At 36.0% G+C, this 23,633-nt stretch overlaps 1 long non-coding RNA gene across 2 annotated transcripts in view; it reads right to left on the bottom strand.

Annotated features, from left to right (window-relative positions):
* Positions 1 to 6,810: 6,810 nt before the first annotated feature.
* The window catches only part of LOC111193169 (uncharacterized), a 42,515-nt gene continuing 25,692 nt past the window's right edge, over positions 6,811 to 23,633 (bottom strand). For both annotated transcript variants that reach the window (XR_002650300.2, XR_002650298.2), the window contains exon 3: positions 6,811 to 7,679. This is a non-coding gene — a long non-coding RNA (uncharacterized LOC111193169). The remainder of the gene's footprint in view (positions 7,680 to 23,633) is intronic.

Genomic DNA, 23,633 nt, shown 5'->3' with positions numbered 1-23,633 from the left:
TTTTGAAAGTGTACAGAAATCTGAACCCCCACCATGAAAAGCACCCTCTCTCGGGAATGCACGTTTCTAATTACAGCTAGCTTAAGCAATTATTTCTTATCACTTTCATCAAGAAGACGGTGTGTACGCACTGCCGAGAGAGGGTGCTTTTCATGGCGGGGGTTCAGATTTAGGCACTACTATGTTGCTTAATTCAACTGACATGTGTCTTTCTCACCAGAGAGAGGGTGCTTTAACTGGCGGGGGTGCTGAATTCGGCACAACACCGGCTTTACTTTTTTTAAAACATGGAGAAAATGTAAGTATACAACAGAATTGACATGCTAATACACAATAATACAAAAAAATAAATAAATAAATAAATAAAATATATATATATAATAATAACCAAATCTTTTGTTGTATTATTTTAAATATAAGGTGATAACTGATCAGGTTTTGTCGTATAAGTATATAATTCAAACATTTCACACATAATTTTTTTTTCTAACAGCAGTAAATCTAATGTTTAGCAAAATGTTAAGGTTGTAAAGTCAGCTTTAACTAAGATTAACTGAGATTACGCAAATGTGGTTTTAAGGCAGTATAGGGTGGGCTTTGATTTATTTTAGCAAATGTGCCCCACCCCCATACCAAAATTGTGTTGTTTTTTTTTTTAAATAGACTTTTATTTTGAAAACGTGCTGAAATCTGCACCCCCGCCATGAAAAGCACCCCCTTGTGTCCTCCTAATGTCAAACCCGCTCCTGCGCCTTTGGGTATGATGTTGGTTGGTATGTTGGGCTGGAACAAATGAACTGTATCATCAGGAGCTCCAACACTTTCTGTTATCAGGCTTCATTAAATTAGCCAGTAGTTTAACAGTTTTTAGCCTGTTGGCAAATTAGCGTTAGCAGTGGTATCAATTTACGTGTTTCTGCTGTCTTGTAGCGGGAGGCTGGAACAGTAAATGAACTATAGAAGCCAGAGGAAGCCCCCTGCATGCCAGCTGTGAAGTTTTTTTTTTTAGGATATATTCCAATACATCATCCAGCCAGAACGTTTCAGCTTTGAGCTGAGAGGCAATAAAGCAATTAAAGCACCAGGGGTTCAAACATTCAATATCATTTTCCAAAATGTGTTTAATTAAAATTAATCATGAGCTGCATTATATCGCTACCTGTGGTGAAAAGTGGTGCACTGGTTCTCACTCTAGTCAAGCTTTTCTTTGAAGGTTGGAAATTGGAGCAAGCAGCGAATTTAAGATGTTGCCAAAGATTTTGAATTACAGCAATCGTTTGCATTTCCACTAATCCACGTTTTTCCTTTATGGTATGTCTTTTTAAAAAATAATTCCTCCTCTCTTTCAAATAATTCCTCCCAGTGGGACAACATTAACCTCCAATCTCTAATCAAATTCCGTCACTGTTTCTATAGCGCGCCCTCACATTTCAATACTCATTACAAGTTGGCTAATAGCTCCTTCTGCAAGCGTATCAAAGCAGCGTGCTACAAACCCGTGCCTGGTCTATATGTTAATCACAATTTTACTCCACAATTTCTCCTCGTGAATTTCTACTCATGAAGTGTAGGATGTTGGAAAAATAGTGCAGCGCGTTGTACGTTTCTTAAACAACGACACAATGCATATACTGTGCCTATTAATTATTCTCTTCTCATGTGCCCGGAGTTTTTATTCAGGACAATGTGGTGGAGTGCATTCAATTATCTTTCAATAAGTTCATTATATATTTTAAATTAATAGACTACCAGATACTCCAGATTAAAACAGAAATAGATTAACAAAAGTTAAACCAAATTTAGGAACAAAAAAATCAAAACTAATCATTCATAACTTTTAAATTTCATTTAAAATCTGCTTTTTTAAATAGCTACGCTTATTAAAATGCAAAAATCTGGAGGAAACTCATCACTTTTACTCATTTTACACTTACCTCCATTTGTGAGTATTGTGCAAAACATGATATATACATTTTCTTTCTTTCCGTCTTTTTTTCTTTCTTTCTTTAAAGAATTAAAGTTTGGATTAGGCAGATAAAAAACCTAGATATTTTTGTGCTGCATTCATAGACATTAGACAGAAACACAATTCATTAAGAACACTACAAAAGCTAATATTCAAAACACAAAAACACATGAAAATAAAATAAAGGTTACAAATCACTTCATATTTAAAATGATTTCAAAGGTTATTTAGTGATTACCTTATAGAATGTATATTAAACTAATTGTGGCATTTTTTCCATCTACGAAAAGTTGGAGAAGTTTGAAATAAATGTACAAAATATACAAAAAAAGCAGAATGCATTGATTTACAAATCTCATAGAGCCGCGTTTTATTCATGGTACAACAAAGATGTAAGCAAAATTGTTTAGTAGTTGTTTAGAAGGAACACATCAAAACCTCATCCCGACTGTGAAACATGGTGGAGGGAGCATCTCATGGTTTGCGGTTGCTTTGCTCAGGCCTCAGGGCCTGGAAGGATTCTTGTAATAAACAGAAAAATGAATTCCCAAGTTTACCGAGACATTTCGCATTGGGAAACTTAAGACCATCTATCAGCCAACTGAAGCTCAACAGAGGATGTTGAGGAGGATGCAACAGGACAACGACCCAAAACCTGCATAGAAGTAAATCAACAACCGAACGACTTCAACAGAAGAAAATAAATACTGGGCCTTCTGGAGAGTCCTGACCTCCTGAACCCAATTGAGATGCTGTGGCATCATGACCTCAAGAGAGTGATCAGTTCACACCAGATATCCCATAATATTATAACTGAACTGAAACAGTTTAGTGAAATTATATAATAATGTTTGTGTGGTTTTAGCAGTTTAAGCAGACTGTGTTTGTCTATTGTTGTGACGTAAATGAAGATCAGAACACATTTAATGACCAATTTATGCAGAAATCCAAGTATAATCCCAAAGGGTTCACACACTTTTTGTTTATACAGTTCTGGCCAACAGCAGGTAGGGTGCCTATAGGTAGGGACACAGGGCATTGTGTGCTTTTGAGAAACTCTGCCTCATCCTAATGAGCGCCTTTGTTTCCCACATGGGGAGGTCAGAGGTGGGAAGAAGCTTAGGGCCAGGTTAGCAGCCACAACCCCCACCCCCCACCCCTCCAAAAAACACACACACACACACACACACACAAACACACACTGAGCACTGAGCAGTGTAATCTGCTAACACACTGTAAAAGTTTCATGGGGTTGACTAATAACTGCATTTGGAAATTTTGGGCAAAATCCACACTGTTATCAAATTTTCAGCAGTTAAAACACATCGATCACTTAAGCATCAGATAAGTAGAGGTGAAGGATGGTGAGAACAGTCATAGTCAACCTACAGACCTCTAGACCAGCTCCAAACACCTACAACATCATCAGATGTTGCAGATGGAGTCACTGTGCATCGTTCACTATTCACTATTCACTATTTAGCGCATTTTACACAAGTAGAGGCTGTATGGAAGAGTAAGCCTTTTCTGAGCACACGCCACAAACAGAGTCGCTTGAGGTATGCTAAAGCTAAAGCTAAAGCACATTTAGAAAAGCCAGCTTCAGCTTCATTTTGGAATAAGGTTCTGTGGACTGATGAAACAAAAATTTTAGAGTTATTTGGAGGGTGGTTATTTATGCATTACGTAATTTAAAAACTACTTTTTAAAATTACAAATTACTCATAAAATCGACTCAATTACAGTAACGTGAGTAAATGTCAACACCTAATGCAGGGGTGTCCAATTTACGGCCCGCGGGCCATTTGCGGCCCATTTCCTTTTTTGGAGCGACCCGCGAGGTATTTTAGAAATAGAATGAAAGTTGGCCCGCTGTTAAGCAGGTTTTTATAATATGAGATTCAAAGTTTGAACGCTAGGTGTCAGAAACGGGCCAAAGAGTCTAAAAGCGGAGAGAGTACGCATTTCTAGCGCAGAAAAACGGCCCAAAGAGTCTAAAAGCGGAGAGAGTGCGCAGTTCTAGCGCAGAAAAAACGGGCCAAAGAGTCTAAAAGCGGAGAGAGTGCGCAGTTGTAGCTCAGAAAAACAGACCAAAGAGTCTAAAAGTTGCCGTAATTATGGAGTTTAATATTAAGAGACATCATGAAATGAAACATCAATTTGAAAAATCTTAGTTTACACAACACTGTCAAAGATAAAGATAAAGATAGTAAGTCAAGTAAAATGGTGTGTAAATGAAAATAATCAGGAAAAAAGTATTATTTAAAGTGGTATATTTCATTATTTGTTTTATTACGGAGTCTGTGGCCCATGACTTCAAATATATTTCTCCTTCTGGCCCCCAACAAAAAAAGTTTGGACACTCCTGACCTAATATAAAGTGTTACCGACCGAATAGTCTTTAACTGTTGCTGTACACGTTTAAAACTAACAATCTGATAGATTGCAGTGTGAACACGAGTACGCCGTTCACAAGTCCTGCCTATATTCTGTTTATTCAGCCCTGTCCCTGCCGTCCACTCTGTGTTAATTAAGTGGATTTGGTTGCTGCACATTTGAGAAGAAAGGCTGCCTTGTTGCCAAATGAGACTCTGCACGTGTCCTTTTCTCTCTCAGCTCTACTGTTAGTCATGGTTTACTCTTCAGTCTCGCACTTACAGATCATTAGCATGTGTAACTTCCTCCAATGAGGACAAGGCCAAACACGCCTGGGTACATGATGCAACTGAGAGCCTCCTCATGAATAAAGCTGAGAGGTCCAGTGAATGTCCGTCCATTCAGTCATCTAACACAGCCAGCCACAGCCAGAAGCCAAAAATACACACAGCGCTCATAAATAAAGCCGATAACAAATCAATAAATCACATGATCGACAATCTATAATATGGAAAACACACATTTTAGTACCCGCTGTTAATTTACAGTGTTAATCCTGCTATAATCTCATGCAGTAGGGTTTTGTATCTTTTTAAATTGTATCTTTTTAAATCTGCTATGTTACAGTTTAACAAATCTTTAATGGTAAATCTTGCTATAAGTTGTTATATTTAATTGAAATTTAAAACAAAACAAAAAATATATGATTTGCTTTAATATTTTGTCATTTTTTGTTATTTTAAATTATAGTACAGTTATAGTACACCTAGACTGTATATAAATAAATACCATAATGTCCAAACTAACTTTTAATTAACTTCATGAGTTCAAATCATAGAGATGCACAGAATATTTGGCAACTAAATTTGACAAAAAAAAAGCCCTTTCTTTGATGCTCTGCTGAATGAGTGAAAAGTATGTAAAAGCCTGAATAAATTATAAATATAATAATAATAGCTAGTTAAGTTCATATTCATAAGTCATATTGCAATGTTTTTTTTATATTAGGACTTTTTTTGAGCAAAGATGGCAGGTCCACATGTCACTGAATCCTTGCACTGCTGAAGAAAATATATAGTTAGAACAGCACCACTGAGGTAAATTTCCTACAAAAACTGCACTACTGAGGTACACTCTAAAAAACAGAGGTACGACATGAGTACTTTTTTGTACTCGAAGGTACACTCTTTATAATTGTACCCTCAAAGGTACAATATTGGTGTTTACAGGGTCAGATTTGTTCCCTCTGAAGTACAAAGTCATTTCTAACAGCAATAAGTACAGATTTGTACCATTTAACCAGCCAAAGGGTACATTCAGTATTCTGCATCACTGTACTAATGAACCATATATATTTAAATTGCACATTTTTTTATTTGAAAGCCAGACAATTTTGTATCATCAAGTTTTTGAGCCATATTTAGTTGATGATAATGTTTATAATCTTAATGATCTTTACTGCCACAAAAACCATGGGTACAAAAAAGGACTTTCACTGAAAGGTACTTTTTTGTGCCTCAATATAAGGTACAGCCCCAGCGACAAGCTTTGTACTCTTTTAAGTACAAATCTGTACTTATATTTCTTAGAGTGTAGGTAGCTAGCTAAATGTGACTAGAACAAGAGCACTGCTGAGGTAAATGTATTGAGCTAGTTGATATGTCTGTTTGGGTATTTAAAAAGTGTTTAAATTTTAAAATTGTAGTTTTCCCATTAGATTTTCTTTGAAAATACAGCTCTGAAAAAAAATAAGAGAGCACTTAAAAATTATGAGTTTCTTTGATTTTACCAAATTGAAAACCTCTTGAATATAATCAAGATTAAGATGGATGATCACAAACCATCAAACCAAACTGAACTGCTTGAATTTTTGCACCAGGAGTAAAGCAGCATAAAGTTATCCAAAAGCAGTGTGTAAGACTGGTGGAGGAGAACATGATGCCAAGATGCATGATTAAAAACTGTGATTAAAAAACACCAGGGTTATCCCACCAAATTTCAGATTTCTGAACTTTTTCTTATTTTCTGCAAATAAATGCTCTAAATGACAATATTTTTATTTGGGATTTGGGAGAAATGTTGTCTGTAGTTTATAGAATAAAACAACAATGTTCATTTTACTCAAACATAAACCTATAAATAGCAAAATCAGAGAGACTGAGATAATCAGATTCACTGATTATCTCAGATTACAGCAATACACTGTAACTGTGTTATTAACGTGTTATTAAAAGAGCACCATACTTGATAAACAAACAAAAAAAAAAACATATGGCCTATTATTACTTATAGTTAATTATCGTAATTTTACCTTCACGTTATGCATTTTTTTTTTTTTTTTTTTTTTTTTTGGGTTGAATTACATTTTTTTTTTTATTGAAATAATTGTCAGCGGTATTGTCGACACCAGGCCCGGCTGAGGCCAAAGCCTTCAACTCTAGACAAAGGTAGGAGAATCCTGCAGCGGGTTTGTTCAAGAGAGGGCTTTAATAAAACCAAAAGGACACCACCGGGCAACAACTTCCCAGACTGAATTCAGGTTGTTTCAGTCCCACTGAGTGCTGTTTTAAGCAATAAGCTTGTTGTCATTGTCATACTGAGCTCCGGCACACAAAGATCTTCGGGTGGAGGAGTAAAATCAATGATTTTCCCCAATCCGAGGCCTGAATGCAGGAGAGCAGAAAAGGATTGCAGGCCATTTGACCTTCTCTGTGTATTAAACAAACACCAGATGGTGGACATTCACCAAGTCCATTATCTGAGGGCCTGGAGTGTTGTTCCTGCTGCTAATTCCCACAGAGTCCCTCTCCAAGCCTGCAATTGAACTGCATGCATGGCAGCAACTCTATCTTAGACAAAGAAAAGCCCAAGCTCCATTCAGACCCGGCCTCTGGACTGACGAGGCCCCGTCCTTTCCAAAAGATGAAGACAGCAGGTAATATTTCTGAGCCGTGGCGAATCCCGGAGAACGAGAACGTCCGTCAGCGGCCCGCGTTCTACACCTAGAAACCTGAGGTGTGACAACAGATGGGCGACATTATGCCCGCTATATGCTGACTATAGGATTCTGCAGAGTCCTCCCACAAATAGCTGGAGATGATAGCTGGCATCAAAAGAAAAAATGTGCAGGACTGGGAAAGGAAGACCTCGGATGAATTGGGGAGAAAACATGCTGGGCTGCCATTGTGCCGGCACAAACGTGGAAGGAATGCCCAATGCGGCGACGAGGATTCGGGCCACAATGGTGCAGCGGGGTGCTGATGTGTGTGCTGAACCGGCGGCTTGACGAGGAAGTCAGAGCTGGCATCAGGCGCAGGAGTTCATTCATACATCCCTGCTGAAAGAAGAGAGAAGACGTAAAGGAAGAGGTGGAGGAGAAACTGTGCAGTGTGCAGAAGCTCGAATGAATGATAGACGCCTGTTTTTCCTTCCTGAAAGTAGCAGCAGAAAATTAGAACAATTATATCAAATGGTACACACAACATATAGTGGCATTGCGAAATTGCTAAAAAAAAGAGGTCTTTAGTTGCCATTGAGACGCTGTAAAAGAATAGATAAACATCCACTATAAATAAAGAATAATAAACAATACTGGCAGCAGAAACACTGCAAAATTACTGCATTGCGCTTTTCACCGAAAGGAAATGGTAACTTGCTCTTACAGCCTAAAACACTGTGACCATCCTTAAGTATATTTACTAAAAATATGGACAAAAACTCTACACAAACAAAGTAAGAGCAAATTGTAGATTCTATTTCTATTTACTTTTTAATTAGTCAGAAAGTTTTTGCATGTGGTAGATTATAGCAGAGTTTTTTTCTCAAATGTTACTGTTATATGTGTACAGTAAAAAAAAAACAGTTAGAAAAGGGGTTTTTAGTCAATGCCAACGAGATACTGTAAAAGAATAGATGAACATCCACTATAGATAAACAATAATAAACAATACTGGCAGCAGAAACACTGCAAAATTACTGCATTGCAGTTTTTTTCACCCAAAGTAAAGTTATGAGTTGTAGTAAAGGAAATGGTAACTTGCTCTTACAGCCTAAAACACTGTGACCATCTTTAAATACATTTACTAAAAATATGGACAAAAAACTCTTCACAAATAAAGTAAGAGCAAATTGTACATTCTATTTCTATTTACTTTTTACAGTCAGAAAGTTTTTTTTTTCTCAAATGTTTCTACTATACATGTACAGTAGCTGTGGTAGCTGTTTCTACAGTTTTACAATAGAAATGTGTTAAACAGTTATTTACATTATGAATTTACTGTTAAATTAAAAAATAAATAGAAAACATACAGCTCTGGGAAAAAATATTAGTAAACTGGTAGTTATAGATTTATTTGCTTATTATTCAGCTATAGTGCATATAAATATGCATATAAAAATGGCTTTATTTACCATTATTAATTACAAATATTTTTTTATATAAAATAAATACATAATGTGTACATCCAATATGTTTCTTGTTACATGAAAATACAAAAAAATAAATAAAAAAATGCTAGTTTTTTTTTTTATCCTCTTTAGCCAAGTACAACTATTATACTATTATACTGTATCAGGAGCCAAAGTAGGAGGATTTTAACTCCAGTGTTTGTACACAATAAAACAAACAATTTAGAGGCTGGAAATGTAGCTCATTGTCAGTTGCTAATGGGGATACTCCACTCAGAGCCAACTCAGCGGCGGAGCGGAGCAGCAAGCGGATACAGCGTGTGTACAGCGCCGCGTGAGCTTTATAACCTTTCAGACCTTTAAAACGTATAAAACTTCTGAAGCAGAAAACACTGCAGACACATTTCCCCCAGAGCTGCGGCTCATCCAGCTGCAACTCGCAGTAATAATAAAAATAACTGACCAAAACCTGCATTAAAAAAAAAAAAAAAAAAAAAAAAGTTCTAATTGTCCCTGTCATTAAAAGCACGGCGCAAAAAATCTTCACTTTTCCTAATTGCACAGTGACCTCTCCGGGTGTTTGTTGCTTTTTGATAATAATGCCTAATGCTGGACATTTGAAATGGCATAGTGATAATTACAGCCATCTAATTACACAGTGGCTGATGCCTGCTTTCAGGAGGTTAAAGCAGAGAGCCCACTGACCCGTCAACTCTCTCTTTAGAAATGCAGCGAGAGCTAAATCTCCTGCTCTAATTTACTGAGCTGTGGCGTGTTTAGAGGGGTGAACAACATGACATGATTCTTTGAAAAATAAGTTATTGAGACGGCGGCCCCAGACACTTTCAAACTGAAGCCATAATTTACCCAACATGTACAACCGGGAGCCAAAATATATGCCATACAGTATTCATCATCAGCTGACAGCCAGAGATGCTAATTTCACTGAGCACCAGCTGAATGTTTGCATGTGTGCATGTCTGCATTCATTATTAGAACACCATGCAGATTAACTCCAGAGATACCAGTCAATCGATTTCATCATTCAGTTTAACCCTTGTGTGGTGTTCATATTTTTGTTACTCGTTTACTTTGTTACTTGTATTTAATTCAGCAAAATTAAGCAATTTTACATTAAAATGCTTTACACATGCTCGCTTCACCTAAACTGCAAGCAATATAAACAGCTTACATGGTTAATATTTGCCCTTTACCTTTCTTATGTTACATTTCTTTTAAAAAGTGCTACTCTTTTTTATTAGTTTTTTAATAAAATGTAAAAGAAAATGAATTAAACTCAAGATATGAGTAGAAAATTTGTTTAGTTTCAAATTTACAAATGAAGCAATGTTTATTAGCCCTCGGCCAAACATACTGTATGTAATATAAATGTGTGTGTGAGGGGGGGTGTACAGTGTGTGTTTATTGAAAATGTGTTTTGATTTATGTTTTTCACAAAAAATGAGCCAATGCCAATGAGTGTGAGTTAGAAAAAATATTTTTTGTATCATTTGATGAAAAATGAAAACGGGTCCCACAGACCCGAACACCACACAAGGGTTAAATGAAAAGAAGAATTTAGCCTGAGCTTGGATTAGCCATCTTGATTTTTCATTTACGTAGAGATACAGTGGTGTGAAAAAGAATTTGCGCCTTATATATATTTATATAGACCAACATAACTTGAGTAAATATAAAAAGCACTTTTTACATTTTTTTAAATTTTTATTTATAAAGGGGAAGAAAAAACTATCCAAACCAATCTAGCCCTGTGTGAAAAAGTGTTTGCCGCGTATAAATTAACTGTAATTAATCACACTTTAAAAAAAAAGCTGAGATAAATTTCACTACTAACCACAACCAGACCTGTAGAATACATGAACATGAAGCAGATAAAAGATCTAAAAAAAACAACACATTATACCCCTATCTGAAGACATTCAAAAACAGATGAGAAAACAAAAGGGTTTGATCATCTATCATTCTGGAAAAAGGTTACATTTAAGTCATTTCTAAGGCTTTAAAACTCCATAAAACCACAGTGAGAGCTATTTTTATTTACTAATGGAGAAAACATAGAACACTTGTACTTGTGAACCTTCCCAGGAGTGGTTGCTCGACCAAAATTACTCCAAAAGGGCATGGACACCTCATCCAGGAGGTCACAATAATAAATAATATATCAAATAATCATTCAAGTGCTTTATATATGTAATATGTATATTGATCCATCTGAAAAAAAAAAAACATCCCATATCTTTTGGACCTATAAATTGTATCCAAGGGTTCTGGAATCATCTAGTTTATGTTTGTAATGATGTAATGCAAAAAATGAATAATTCTAAGAGATATTTCTTAGATTTTCCCTTATCAGCATCAGATATTATTCCCAGTAATGCCAGTGTAGGAGCGTGTGGGATTTTCTACTGGGATATACACTTCCTTTAGAGCTTCATATACATCCTTTCTCTACAGTTTCTCTAGCATGAGCTACGTTGTGTTAGGCCCATCACGGATGGAATTTCAATGGAATTTCAGAGGAATTTTGTCTTTGCTCCCTTGAGGTACACTACTAATAGCTCTGGAGAAAAGAATACAATTAGACACTATTAGACACTCTACAGCTTCTATACAGATTCTCTAATAATAGCATGATGTGAAAAAGTACCACATACATACAAGCATTGACCATTAATATCACTACTATTTCAAAATTAAATAATTAAAATACTCAAAATTATATCCCCAACTTTATTATTGATTAGTGAAACCCCTTAGTAACATTCTTACTCTGGAAACCCAAAATTGTATCTATATAGAATATATTCCACATTCTAAACATTACGCAAGGTGAACATTTGCAGCCACATACTTCAGTTTCTGTATCAGTTTCTCTGATTTTGCTATTTATAGGTTTATGTTTAAATAAAATGAACATTTCTCCCAAATTCCAAAAAAAATATATATATATTGTCAATTAGAGCATTTATTTACAGAAAATGAGAAATGGCTGAAAAAAAAGATGCAGCGCTTTCAGACCTCAAATAATGAAAAGAAAACAAGTTTATATTCATAAAGTTTTAAGAGTTCAGAAATCAATATTTGGTGGAATAAAATGTTTATTTTTCATGCAAATTTTCATGTTCTCCTCCACCAGTCTTACACACTGCTTTTGGATAACTTTATGCTGCTTTACTCCTGGTGCAAAAATTCAAGCAGTTCAGTTTGGTGGTTTGATGTGATGCTTGTGATCATCCATCTTCATCTTGATTATATTCCAGAGGTTTTTAATTTGGTAAAATCAAAGAAACGGTATAATGTCCATTCAAACTGATCTTTGAGTTGAATCGATTTATAATAAACTATATTAATCTATTGCCTGAAGAACAAAAAATGAAGACATTAAATGTTTGACTAAACTTTCAAGATTTCATCATTTGATCTCCTCAAATCCCAGTGCAATCAGGAGCTCAAAACTCAGCAGAAAGAGCGTTTGCAGTGGTTTTGGTTAAAAAGGCTGTCAGTGTTGGAGACCGTGCTTTTAACTTGTCACGATTTCATTATGAAGAAGTTGAACTGCTGCGTCCCAGAGTGGGTGTACTCAATATATCACTCACTTAAGTCATTAAAAAGCTGTCACTATGGCCTAATTACGTCCTTATCAAAATACAACAGCATAGAAGTGGTCAGAAATGACGTATGGCTTTTTAAGTGGGCTACAGGAAATAATCCGCTCTGAAGCCGTTTCATTTATTAGGATTATGTATCGTTCTGACTCTCGACACTGAACATTACGCCTCAACAATTAGACAACCGGTCACAATATCTGAGCGCGAGGAGGAAGAACGTCCTCGCTGATTCTCTCAAGTTTCTGCGTTTGGAGCTTGTCCATCAACAGCGGCCAATTAGAGGAAGGCAGCGCGCTCACTTCCAAAACAAAGTGCTTACACTATTTTGGCCAATGTTTACACTCCCTAAGACCAAAGCATGAGTGAACCGTTTAAAACCAGCTCTTATAAAGACGGGACACGAGTCTGCGCACAATAGCTTTCTCACAGTACCTTAATTAAAGTGTAATAAACAATAACACTGATATTTAATGTACTAAAACAGTATTCAGTGAAAGTAAATTAAGCTTTTTGACATATGCTTGTGTTTTTGCTAATTTAGACAATAAAGACCAAAATATTTCATGTGTTTTTCCATTTCTTAGCAAAATAAAAAAGTTTTTCATAAAAAAAAAAACTACTACAGATATCAGGTACATCAAGGTTCAGGTTCTGATGAGTTTGTGACTGCATTTGAGTATACTTTTACACTTTTTGAAAATTTTCTGACTTAAAGCAAATCAAGCTTTTTGCCATTTTCTTGTGTTTTTGCTAATTTAGACAATAAAGACAACATTTCTCAACGTTTTATATTTTTCATTGTGCTTTTTTTTCTTAGTAAAACAAAACAACTAGGTGTCAGAATTTTAAGGTTCTGATGAGAGCCAGTTTCATCATAATGTTTTGATGGTCTTTGTGACTGCACTTAATGATACTTTTAAACTTTTTGAAAATTTTCTGATTTTAAATTAGGGTTTTGCCATTTTCTTGAGTTTTTCTAATGTAGACAATAAAGACAAATTTCAATTTCTTAGCGAAATAAAACAACTAATTGCCGACAGATTCATTAAAATGTACCATAGATATCAGGTACATCAAGTTTTAGGTTCTGATGAGAGCCAGTTTCATCAATAATGTTTCTGACTTTAAATTTAGCGTTTTGCACATCAGACACATCAGGGTTCATTTTCTGATGAGATCCAGTTTCATCAATAATGTTTTTGATGGTCTTTGTGACTCTACTTGAGTATACTTTTAACTTTTTGAACATTTTCTGACTTAAAATAAATTAAGCTTTTTGCCATTTTCTTGTGTTTTTGCTAATTTATACAATTAAGAAGACATTTCTCAAAGTTTAAAATTTTTTATTATGTGTTTTTTGATTTCTTAGCAAAATAAAAAAAGTAATTGTCTGAAACTTTTTAACAGATTCATAAAAAAAAAAACTACTACAGATATAAGGTACATCAAGGTTCAGGGTCTGATGAGAGCTAGTTTCATCAATAGCGTTCTTGATGGTCTTTATGACAGCACTTAAAGATACTTTTATTCTTTTTGAAAATTTTCTGACAAAACAAATTTAGCTTTTTGCGTTTTTTTTTTTTTTTCTTGTGGTTTTGGTAATTTAGACAATACATTTTTTTTCCATTTTGTATTTTTCATGATTTGTTTTTTATTTCTTAGCAAAATAAAACAACTATTATATGAAAATTTTAAATGGATTCATAAAAATGTACCATAGAATTTTTTAGATTTGTTTTACAATACACTTGTAAAATATAGTAACTTTATTTTTTAAATATTTACAGTACTATTTTTTTTTTTTTTTTTTGCAGTTTTAAGTTTGATTTTTCTTAAAGTCCCTGGCAGTTTACTGCTAAATTTTGTACACTGAAATTTGTACCATTTGTTTAGGTATTAACTGGACCAGAATTACTTAAATAACAAAAATAAAGGGGAAAAAATGGGGATGCTGTACATATTACCCCCGGTACAAAATCACAGGAAGTCTACCACATCTTTCCACTCTTATATGTACATTATACATATACATTCTATATCCCTCAGAGGCCTGAAGAGAGTTTTACTCCTTGAAGACGGTGGATTATGCTTCTGATGTTTGTTTTAAATGCTAATTTGTATTTGTATGTATATGTATTAGTTTATGAAAGTTGATGCTACACTTGAATTTAAATAAAATTCGTTAAGAATAAGGAGGCGCAAAAATGACATAAAACACCTTCAGAGCAAACTTCCCTGACATTTTTTCTTCTACAGAAGAGGAGAGATAAGAGGTGGAGGAGCTCCACAGACTTGCTGGGTGGTCAGTGATCAGTCTTTAAATGTTTTAGGAGGTTTCCCTTCCTGCGAGATGCAGCATATAGAACCGAAACCACTGAAGAACATTGTAGGTCCATCTGCTTGGCAGAGAAGTGAATACTAAACCATCTGGGCTTCTACTTCTGCCAGAAAAGGGATATGGATAGGTATTGTCTGACATAGATCACCTCAGGGGGTACGTTATTCCATGAGGAACACACACACACACACATACATACACACACACACTCACTCAATGCACAAATACACATAAATAAACACAGCAACTCCATTTGTTTGTATAGTGCTGCTAAGATACAGTCAGAAACGCCTGAAACTCTTCTATTGCTCAATATTCAGTCTTAAAGTACTTTTCAATATAGCATAATTGTTGCACTATATGGTGCGCTTAAAATACTTACATTTTACAAAAAATTGACAATGTGCCTTATGTATGAATTCTACCAGTCAGGTATTAAGGAGCAGTAAAGCCACTCCACTGAAGTACAGAGTTATACAGGAGTTTCAGTTTAGTTCTCCATCACCTAGGCTGGAGCAGTATTAGCATTAGCCACTAACCACAGTGCTAGCTCTTTTGCCGTTCAGAGGTGAATATTTTTGGACTGTAGCCTGCTGCTAACCCCAGCTAGCACTGCTGGAGCAGCATTAGCCGCTAACAACACTAACAACACTAACAACACTTTCGCCACTCAGAGGTGAGTATTATCAATCTCTCTAGTCTGCAGCTAACCCCAGCTAGCACTGCTGGAGCAGCATTAGCCGCTAACAGCGCTTAGTGCTAACTCTTTCGCCATTCAGATGTGAGTAATACCGGACTGTAGCCTGTTGCTATCTCCAGCTAGCACTGCTGCAGCAGCATTAGCTGCTAACCTCGCTAAGTGCTAGCTCTTTCGCCATTCAGAGGTGAGTATTATCGTTCTCTCTAGTCTGCGCATTTACCGTGTTAAAACAAGCTATATCGGACGAAATCTGGAAATCTAAGCTTACTATAAATAAACAGAAGCACTTTAATCACCCAAATAAACAGTTTTCAGGAGAAAAATCTGTGTAGATTCACATTAAGGGCTTATTTGACTTTAAAAGAAAATGTTTTTTTTTTAAAGAATAATAATTTTGTTTGCTTAACTAGGCTTAGCTTTACAGGTCTTAGAAGTCTCCATGCTGTATCGCTATGCATGTAACCGTGCTCGACTTTTGTCACGTATTTCAAATAAGTTAAAAGCGTATTGTCTCCGCTGGTGGAGGTGCTTATTGCAATAAATATATGATAAATCTTACAGCCCTAATTCTTGATACACAGATTCTTGTTTGTGTTTGTCTATATCTTTTTAACTGTCTTAAAAATTGCCTTTACTATTCTACAGCAATTTGGACCAACAAAAAAAATATTTTAATTGTTAATCGTGCCTAAGAAATGTGTGAATATGTTATGTCCTTATAGTATGTACTTACTATATTTAAAGTTTATTCATCAACTACAGAAAATGTTGTAGCCTCAGTCTCACTGCCAAATCAGATAATGCTCTGCATATATTATATGACCTCCTCTAAACCTCCTAAGCTTCCATAACAAACCCACAAGCCTCTTATTCTCGACAGCATTAATATCCTTTTAGACCACATAGAAAAAACATTAAAACACTCTCTTGGCCTCTCTCTCTCAAATATTCTCATATATCAGCTAATAACAAAAAAAAAACGAAGCACTTGAGTCTTTACATGTAGAGATGGAACTGGAGAAATGGAAAATGAGGATTGTATCTTTAAGGCCCCCCCAGCATCGGCTCCGGAGAGGTCAAGATAGTAACACATGCTCAAATAAGGAGCTTCGGTTGTGATTAACACGCTGACTATTTTGATAAATACGCCGGAGCTTTATTTTCTTAAGGATATGTGAGCTGGCGTAAGTTTTGGCAGGGGCTGGAATGTTTGAAGTGGTGCAAGCCAGCTGCTCGAGGGGGGGGGACGTGCTGAGGTTTGTGTATTCACAATCGCGTAACCTTTAAGCGGCTGCCCTTCAGGTTTTGCCTGTTCTCTTTTGGAAACAGATCATTTTCTTAACCTCGTCGTAACTCTCAGAGTCCCTCCATCACAGCGGATGATGTTGGGGGCGAATCCCGAACCCAATCACCCAATGCCTCGACATGAGGCAACTCTGGCTCATGACTCTTCTGCAGCAGATATGGATACATGTGGAAACTCTGGCTGGATAAATGCAGGCGGTGGTGGTGGGGTGGTGATGGGGTTCTCACAATGAACATCCCCTGCCTCACCCCAAACACACACATACACATAAATACACACACACACAAAAACACACACACAAAAACACGCACACATTCACTCCAAAGCCCCTCCATCCATTTCTGAAGGGACCAGAGATATCCAATGGATGTGCTAAAATTCCCCGCTGTGCCTGGTCCGTTAGCGGAGGACCTGTGACAAAGCCTCACACCTCGCGGCCGGCCCAGCGCACCATCTCTGGCTCTCTCCTCTGACATCTGCTCGGGGTTGGGGTTTCATTGGAGAGGGGGGCAGAGGGAGTCAATCTGCTCCTTTTTAAAAAAGAGCCTCGCAGTGCCCTGGGTGCCGATAGCGGGGTTGTTGGGGGGTGGGAGAGATGAGGAATCCGCACCATTTCTCTTGCTGGCACCACCGGTGTGCTTTTTTTTCTCCGCAACCCTTCTCCATCAACGCCGCCACAACTCAAAGCCGTCTTTCATATCCTCCCACGGCTCCAGATTGACAGGCCTCAGACAGTTCAGGTGATGAGGAGGAGAGGGTGCGAATGGAGATAGAGAGGTGCCATGTTTGAACACTTCCTAAAGAAGAAAGGCTGATACTCTGCAAAAAAAAAAAAAAAAACCCTGCTCTTTTTGGCAAGTCAGCCTCCGTGACTATTTGAGGACTCTGACAGATTGTGTTAATGTGTTTATTTAGTTGCTCAAAATGTGGACCGGAGCCGTTTACAAGCTTTATTTATGTTGCTGACTAACTCGGTCACTGACAGAATGAGGCAACATCAATCATCTTGTTTTGATTTAAGGGAAGAACCTGAAAAAAAAAAATATATATATTTTTTTATAAATATTTCTAGTACTTTAGGTTAGGTAGATGTCTGTACAGGTAGAGTTTTTTTGGCCTTGCTTTGAAAGTAACCTTTAGCGCCCTTACAATAAAAACCTTAAATGGATGGATGTTGTTTGGCAGAGCATTCTTATAAACTGGTGTAAACGTTTTTTTATATGCTATACACTAAGTGTACACACTGTTAGAAAACAGGTATGTACAGTACAGGTACATTATTTGCACCACAGTACGACAAACAAGAATATTTAGTTAAGGCACAGTTCTTTGTCTTAACTTAAGGCATTGAAGATGCTCCCTTGAGAGTACAACCTCAGTCTCAACACTCTCACTTACAGTGTTGTCAATGTATCGTACTTCTCTACAGTTCTGGGAGGAACCTGCTTTTTAAAGCTGTATCTTAAAATTTCTGAACACATCAAATCAAACAAATCAAATCTCACTTTCAAACACGGCTCTTTTACTGCACTTTCCCATGCTAATACCATTTGTGGCCTTTAAAGTTTTTAAAGTAAAGTGTTCCAAGAGTTTTAATAGTTTAAGAGTCATTTAAGAGTCTTGGTGTTTTGCGATCCTGAATTACCACCCCACTGACAGTAAAAGAGTTCATAATGTCACGTTTCTAAGAGAAACCTTACAGTTTAAGAAGTTCTCCATCTCTATTTCCAATTTTGTACTTCAAGACTACAATACAAGTCTTATAAAAGTCTATATAGAACTTGGAAAACCCGATTTTTAAAGCTGTCAATTAAACATTTCTGAACACATCAAATCAAACAAATCAAATCTCACTTTCAAACACGGCTCTTTTACTGCACTCTCCCATGCTAATACCAGTTGTGGCACCATTTAAGTTTTTTTAAAGTTAAGTGTTTTGAGAGTTTTAAAAGAGATCCTGAATTACCACCCCACTAACAGTTTTGTCACTGCATCATTTTTTTTTTTACAAGAGTTCATAACGTCACATTTTTAAGAGAAACAAATAAGACAAATCAAATCTCATTTTAAAATACGGCTCTTTTAGTGCACTGCCCATGCAAGTACCATTTGTGGCCCCATTTAATTTTTTAAGAATGTTTTTAAAAAAGACTTTTATTTAGAGTCCAAACTGGTGTACAAACTTGTTATCTTTATGGTGTAAAAAATGGTGTCTATGGTGTCTAGCCCTGTGTGAAAAAGTGTTTGCCCCCCCATAAATTAACTGAGGTTAATCACACTTTTTGGAAAGACCAACAGTGGAAAGAACATCACTGATATATTTCAGTCTGTAAAAGGTTATGAAGTAATTTCTAAAGCTTTGGGACTCCAGTGAACCACAGTGATTCACTATTTTTCACTAATAGAGAAAACATGGAACACTGGTGAACCTTCCCAGGAGAGGCTGGTCGACCACATTTACTCCAAAAGGGCATGGACAACTCATCCAGGAGGTCACAAAAGAACCCAGAACAACATTTAAAGAACTGCAGGTCTCACTCGCCTCAGTTAGGGTCAGTTTTAATGATTCAATAATAAGAAAGAAAGGTCTCCATTGGAGAGTTTCAAGGTAAAAACCACTGCTGACCAAAAAGAACACAATGGCCCATCTAGATGTTTTTTTTATTTAATAAATACAAAGCTTGTTTAAAAAGTGCTTTTTATATTTACTCAAGTTATCTTTGTCTGATTGTTCAAGTTTGTTTGCTAATCTTTTATCACACCTCTGTGTATATGTACTGTATACACATGTCTCCATATATTAGAGTTGTCGAAATGAAAATCTCTGTGGGTTTTCTGTTGTGGCTTTATGGTTGGTGTAGCAGCCAGAAGCAGAGCTACAGAAAAAGAGGGGATCGTTTCTCCGTGTAATTCCAGTCTCAGTCGCTGCTTTAGCGGCCGAACACAAGTGGCATTCTTCTCCCAGATAAAAATCACCTCGGCACATTTGTAGGACATGTAGCCACTTTACCACTCTCAAAGATTAAGACTCACACGCGCATGACTTTTAAAGGTGACGGCCATTATCGCTCTGTGTACTACCCCGGAGGAGAGAAGGACTGCAAATAAGGGCATAAAGGAGAGATTCTGAACCCGGAGGAAAAAGTGTTTGGAATCCAAATGCGTTGGTATTGGCGGCGGCAGCCCAATACCGCGGGTAAAGTAATACCACAGCCCGGTGCAGCACGGTTTTGTGTGGACAAGCTGTGACTTAGTGCTTGCACCAGAGCTGATATTGTTGGTTCAGCTGAAGAACGACTCTTCCCTGTGGGGGGGAGAGCAGGCACACTCAGTGCTGCAGTAGCAGCATGACAAATGCAGCCAGAAAAATCCATTAGATAAAGCTAGTTAACCGCCTAATTATTCTCAAGATAGAATTATCTGGGCACTAAATGTTTCGCTGAATGAAGGAGAAGTAATAATGACACTTATTTTAATTTTCGTCTTACTAATTAGAGTGAAAGGGCATATCAAATCCAGTTAAGAATTCATCCGTATTAGTGAAGAGAAAGAGAAAGAGAGAGAGAAAGAGAGAGAGAGAGAGAGAGAGAGAGAGAGAGAATGCAGCAGCAGGTAATTACGAAGAATTTATTACCCCGCTCAAAAACCTTATTTACCGCCAGGCGCAGTAAGTTTGGTTATTAGGAAACCTGACTGTTGGTGATCAATTACAAAACTACTTCAACAAAGGGCTGAAATATTTCTCGGGAGTCATTAGACAGATCCTGCTGGGTTTTCCAATTGAACTGTCAATTCGCCCACCCCGTAACGACCGGCACCTCTACGTCGAGCCTATTCAAGTCAGTAATGTAATCTACATTTAAATTAATTACTACGTGACTCTGACCAAATGCCGGTGATAGTCTTGTGAAAGGAGGCAGCAATAACTTATTAGCGCAAAAGTAGGAGTTCGTGTTGGTAAAGCCGTGGCGTGAAATCAATGAAAAAGCCTTTAAGTTTTAATGCTGAGGACCACGATCATCTCGCTTTCCGTGTTTCTTGTTTCTTGTTACAAACCGACTGAATTCATGCAGCACAAAGAAGCTGACAGTGTAAAAACAATAGTAGAAATGTGTACGACTGTAGCTTTAAATATATAACTTTTTAGATTTAGATTTCAGAAAATAATGTATTTTCAACATGCAGTATTTTCAACACTCTAAAAAAAACAGAGGTACGATATGAGTACTTTTTTGTACTCAAAGGTACACTCTTCATAATTGGACCCTCAAAGGTACAATAATGGTCTTTACAGGGTCAGATTTGTTCCCTTTTAAGTACAAAGTAATTCCTAACAGCAATAAGTACAGATTTGTACCATTTAACCTGCAGCCAAAAGGTACATTCAGTATTCTGTATCACTGCACTAATAAACAATTTATATTTTAATTGCACCTTTTTTATTTAAAAGCCAGACAATTTTGGATCATCAAGTTTTTGAGCCATATTTAGTTGATTATAAAGTTTATCATCTTTATAATCTTTACTGGCACAAAAAAACATGAGTACAAAAAATGACTTTCACTGAAAGGTACTTTTATGTACCTCAATATAAGGTACAGCCCCAGAGACAAACTTTGTACTCTTTTAGGTACAAATCTGTACTTATTTTTCTTAGTGTGAACATTGTATTGAACTGGACCTTGAATTCAACACAATTCTATAACAGTGCTACAAATCTTCCTGTTTTACTGTAGAACCCCTAACTAACTAGAAACTCTACACATGCTTGAAATAAAATACACAATGAACTTAATCACAGTTTTTTGTCATGCATCTTGGCATCATGTTCTCCTCCACCAGTCTTACACACTGCTTTTGGATGATAACTTTATGCTGCTTTACTCCTGGTGCAGAAATCCAAGCAGGTAACAAAAAAAGATGCAGAGCTTTCAGACCTGAAGTTCAGAAATCAATATTTGGTGCAATAACCCTGGTTTTTAATCACAGTTTTTATGCATCTTGGCATCATGTTCTCCTCCACCAGTCTTACACACTGCTTTTGGATGACTTTATGCTGCTTTACTCCTGGTGCAAAAATTCAAGCAGTTCAGTTTGGTGGTTTGATGGCTTGTGATCATCCATCTTCCTCTTGATTATATTCCAGAGGTTTTCAATTTGGTAAAAAAAAATAAAAAGAAAGAAACTCATCATTTTTAAGTGGTCTCTATTTTTTTTCCAAAGCTGTATTTCTACAGATTAGTTATAGCTAAATTAAATCTGTGTCAATAGTTTAAGTTTACCCGTTAATAAATATATCATTATGTGGCATTATAACACAGCTTATAACCACAGTATTATAGAAGTTATATAGTTTTTCATGGCATTATAATAGAACCATGAATTCTACAATATTTCTACAATGCTATACATCTTTTTACTAGAGTTAACTGTAGAGTTATTATCTAGGAATTCTACACATGCTTGAAACGAATTACACAATGAACTATTTATTTTTGTATGTTTTATATCTTCTGTATCTGTTTTTTGTTTTTAAAGGTTTCAATATACTGTAAGCATGTTCACAACAATGTCTGATTGACGTCTCGACAGCTTGAGGTCTTGGTAACTGGTAATACTTGGTAATACTTGATTTCAAGAGTACTTGCATATGGGGTTCACAAGACATTTATAAGCACTAAAAAAGCATTTATTATAAAGCAATCTGTGAAGTACTCAGATACACTTTTAGCTTTATAGTGAAGCCATTCACACAAGTACTGGAAAAATGACGTTTGTTACATTGTGTAATGAATGGAACTGTACTGATCTAACATGCATATATGACATGTTGAATATTATGCTGACATTTATATTACATTCATGTAAATATTTAAATAATATTTAAAATAATTTACATAGATCTCTCTATTGAGCAGTGTAAGCAGGACAGTGATTGTCTGTTTAAAAACGTTGTTTTGCAGCTTTATGAAGAAATGTAATAACCTTAAACGAAAAAGGTAAAAGCCTTATTAAGTCTAAAAGGCTTTTTAAGCAGAATTTACTGGAAAAAATCTGAATCAGTTTCTCTGATTTAGCTATGTATATGTTTATGTTTGAGTAAAATGAACATTGTTGTTTTATTCTATAAACTACAGACAACATTTCTCCCAAATTCCAAATAAAAATATTCTCATTTAGAGCATTTATTAGAGCAGAAAATGAGAAATGGCTGAAATAACAAAAAAGATGCAGAGCTTTCAGACCTCAAATAATGCAAAGAAAACAAAAAGTTCATATTTATAGAGTTTTAAGAGTTCAGAAATCAATATTTGGTGGAATAACCCTGTTGGTTTTTAATCACAGTTTTTTTTATGCATCTTGGCATCATGTTCTCCTCCACCAGTCTTACACACTGCTTTTGGATAACTTTATGCTGCTTTACTCCTGGTGCAAAAATTCAAGCAGTTCAGTTTGCTTTGATGGATTGTGATCATCCATCTTCCTCTTGATTATATATTTTTTCCAGAGCTGTGCATCTCTATAGATTAGTTATAGCTAAATTAATTCTGCGTCAATAGCTTAAGTTTTAATAAATGTGAAATAAAATAAATGTACCATTGTGTGCCATTATAACACAGCTCATAATTACAGTGTGCTGCATTTTTCCTCAAACAGCTTCTGTTTATTACTCTGCAACACTATGTATGTCAGTAAGAGTATGAGTTTTGAAACTAGACACGTTGAATGAAAAGCACATTACTTTATAATACATAATAATTTGCTGTTAAGGTGTATTTATGTGTTTTTTTTTTTTTTCATTTATTTTTTGGTGCTAAAATATAGAGATATACTGTGGTATTATTCAATAGCCAGTCTATTTTCTTTTGGGTTTAAATTATTTTTTTTTTTTGTATTTTTTTCATAATGGT

Source organism: Astyanax mexicanus, chromosome 14 (assembly GCF_023375975.1).
Source record: "Astyanax mexicanus isolate ESR-SI-001 chromosome 14, AstMex3_surface, whole genome shotgun sequence".
Lineage (NCBI taxonomy): Eukaryota > Metazoa > Chordata > Actinopteri > Characiformes > Acestrorhamphidae > Astyanax > Astyanax mexicanus.
This window is presented reverse-complemented; position numbering and strand designations above follow the sequence as displayed.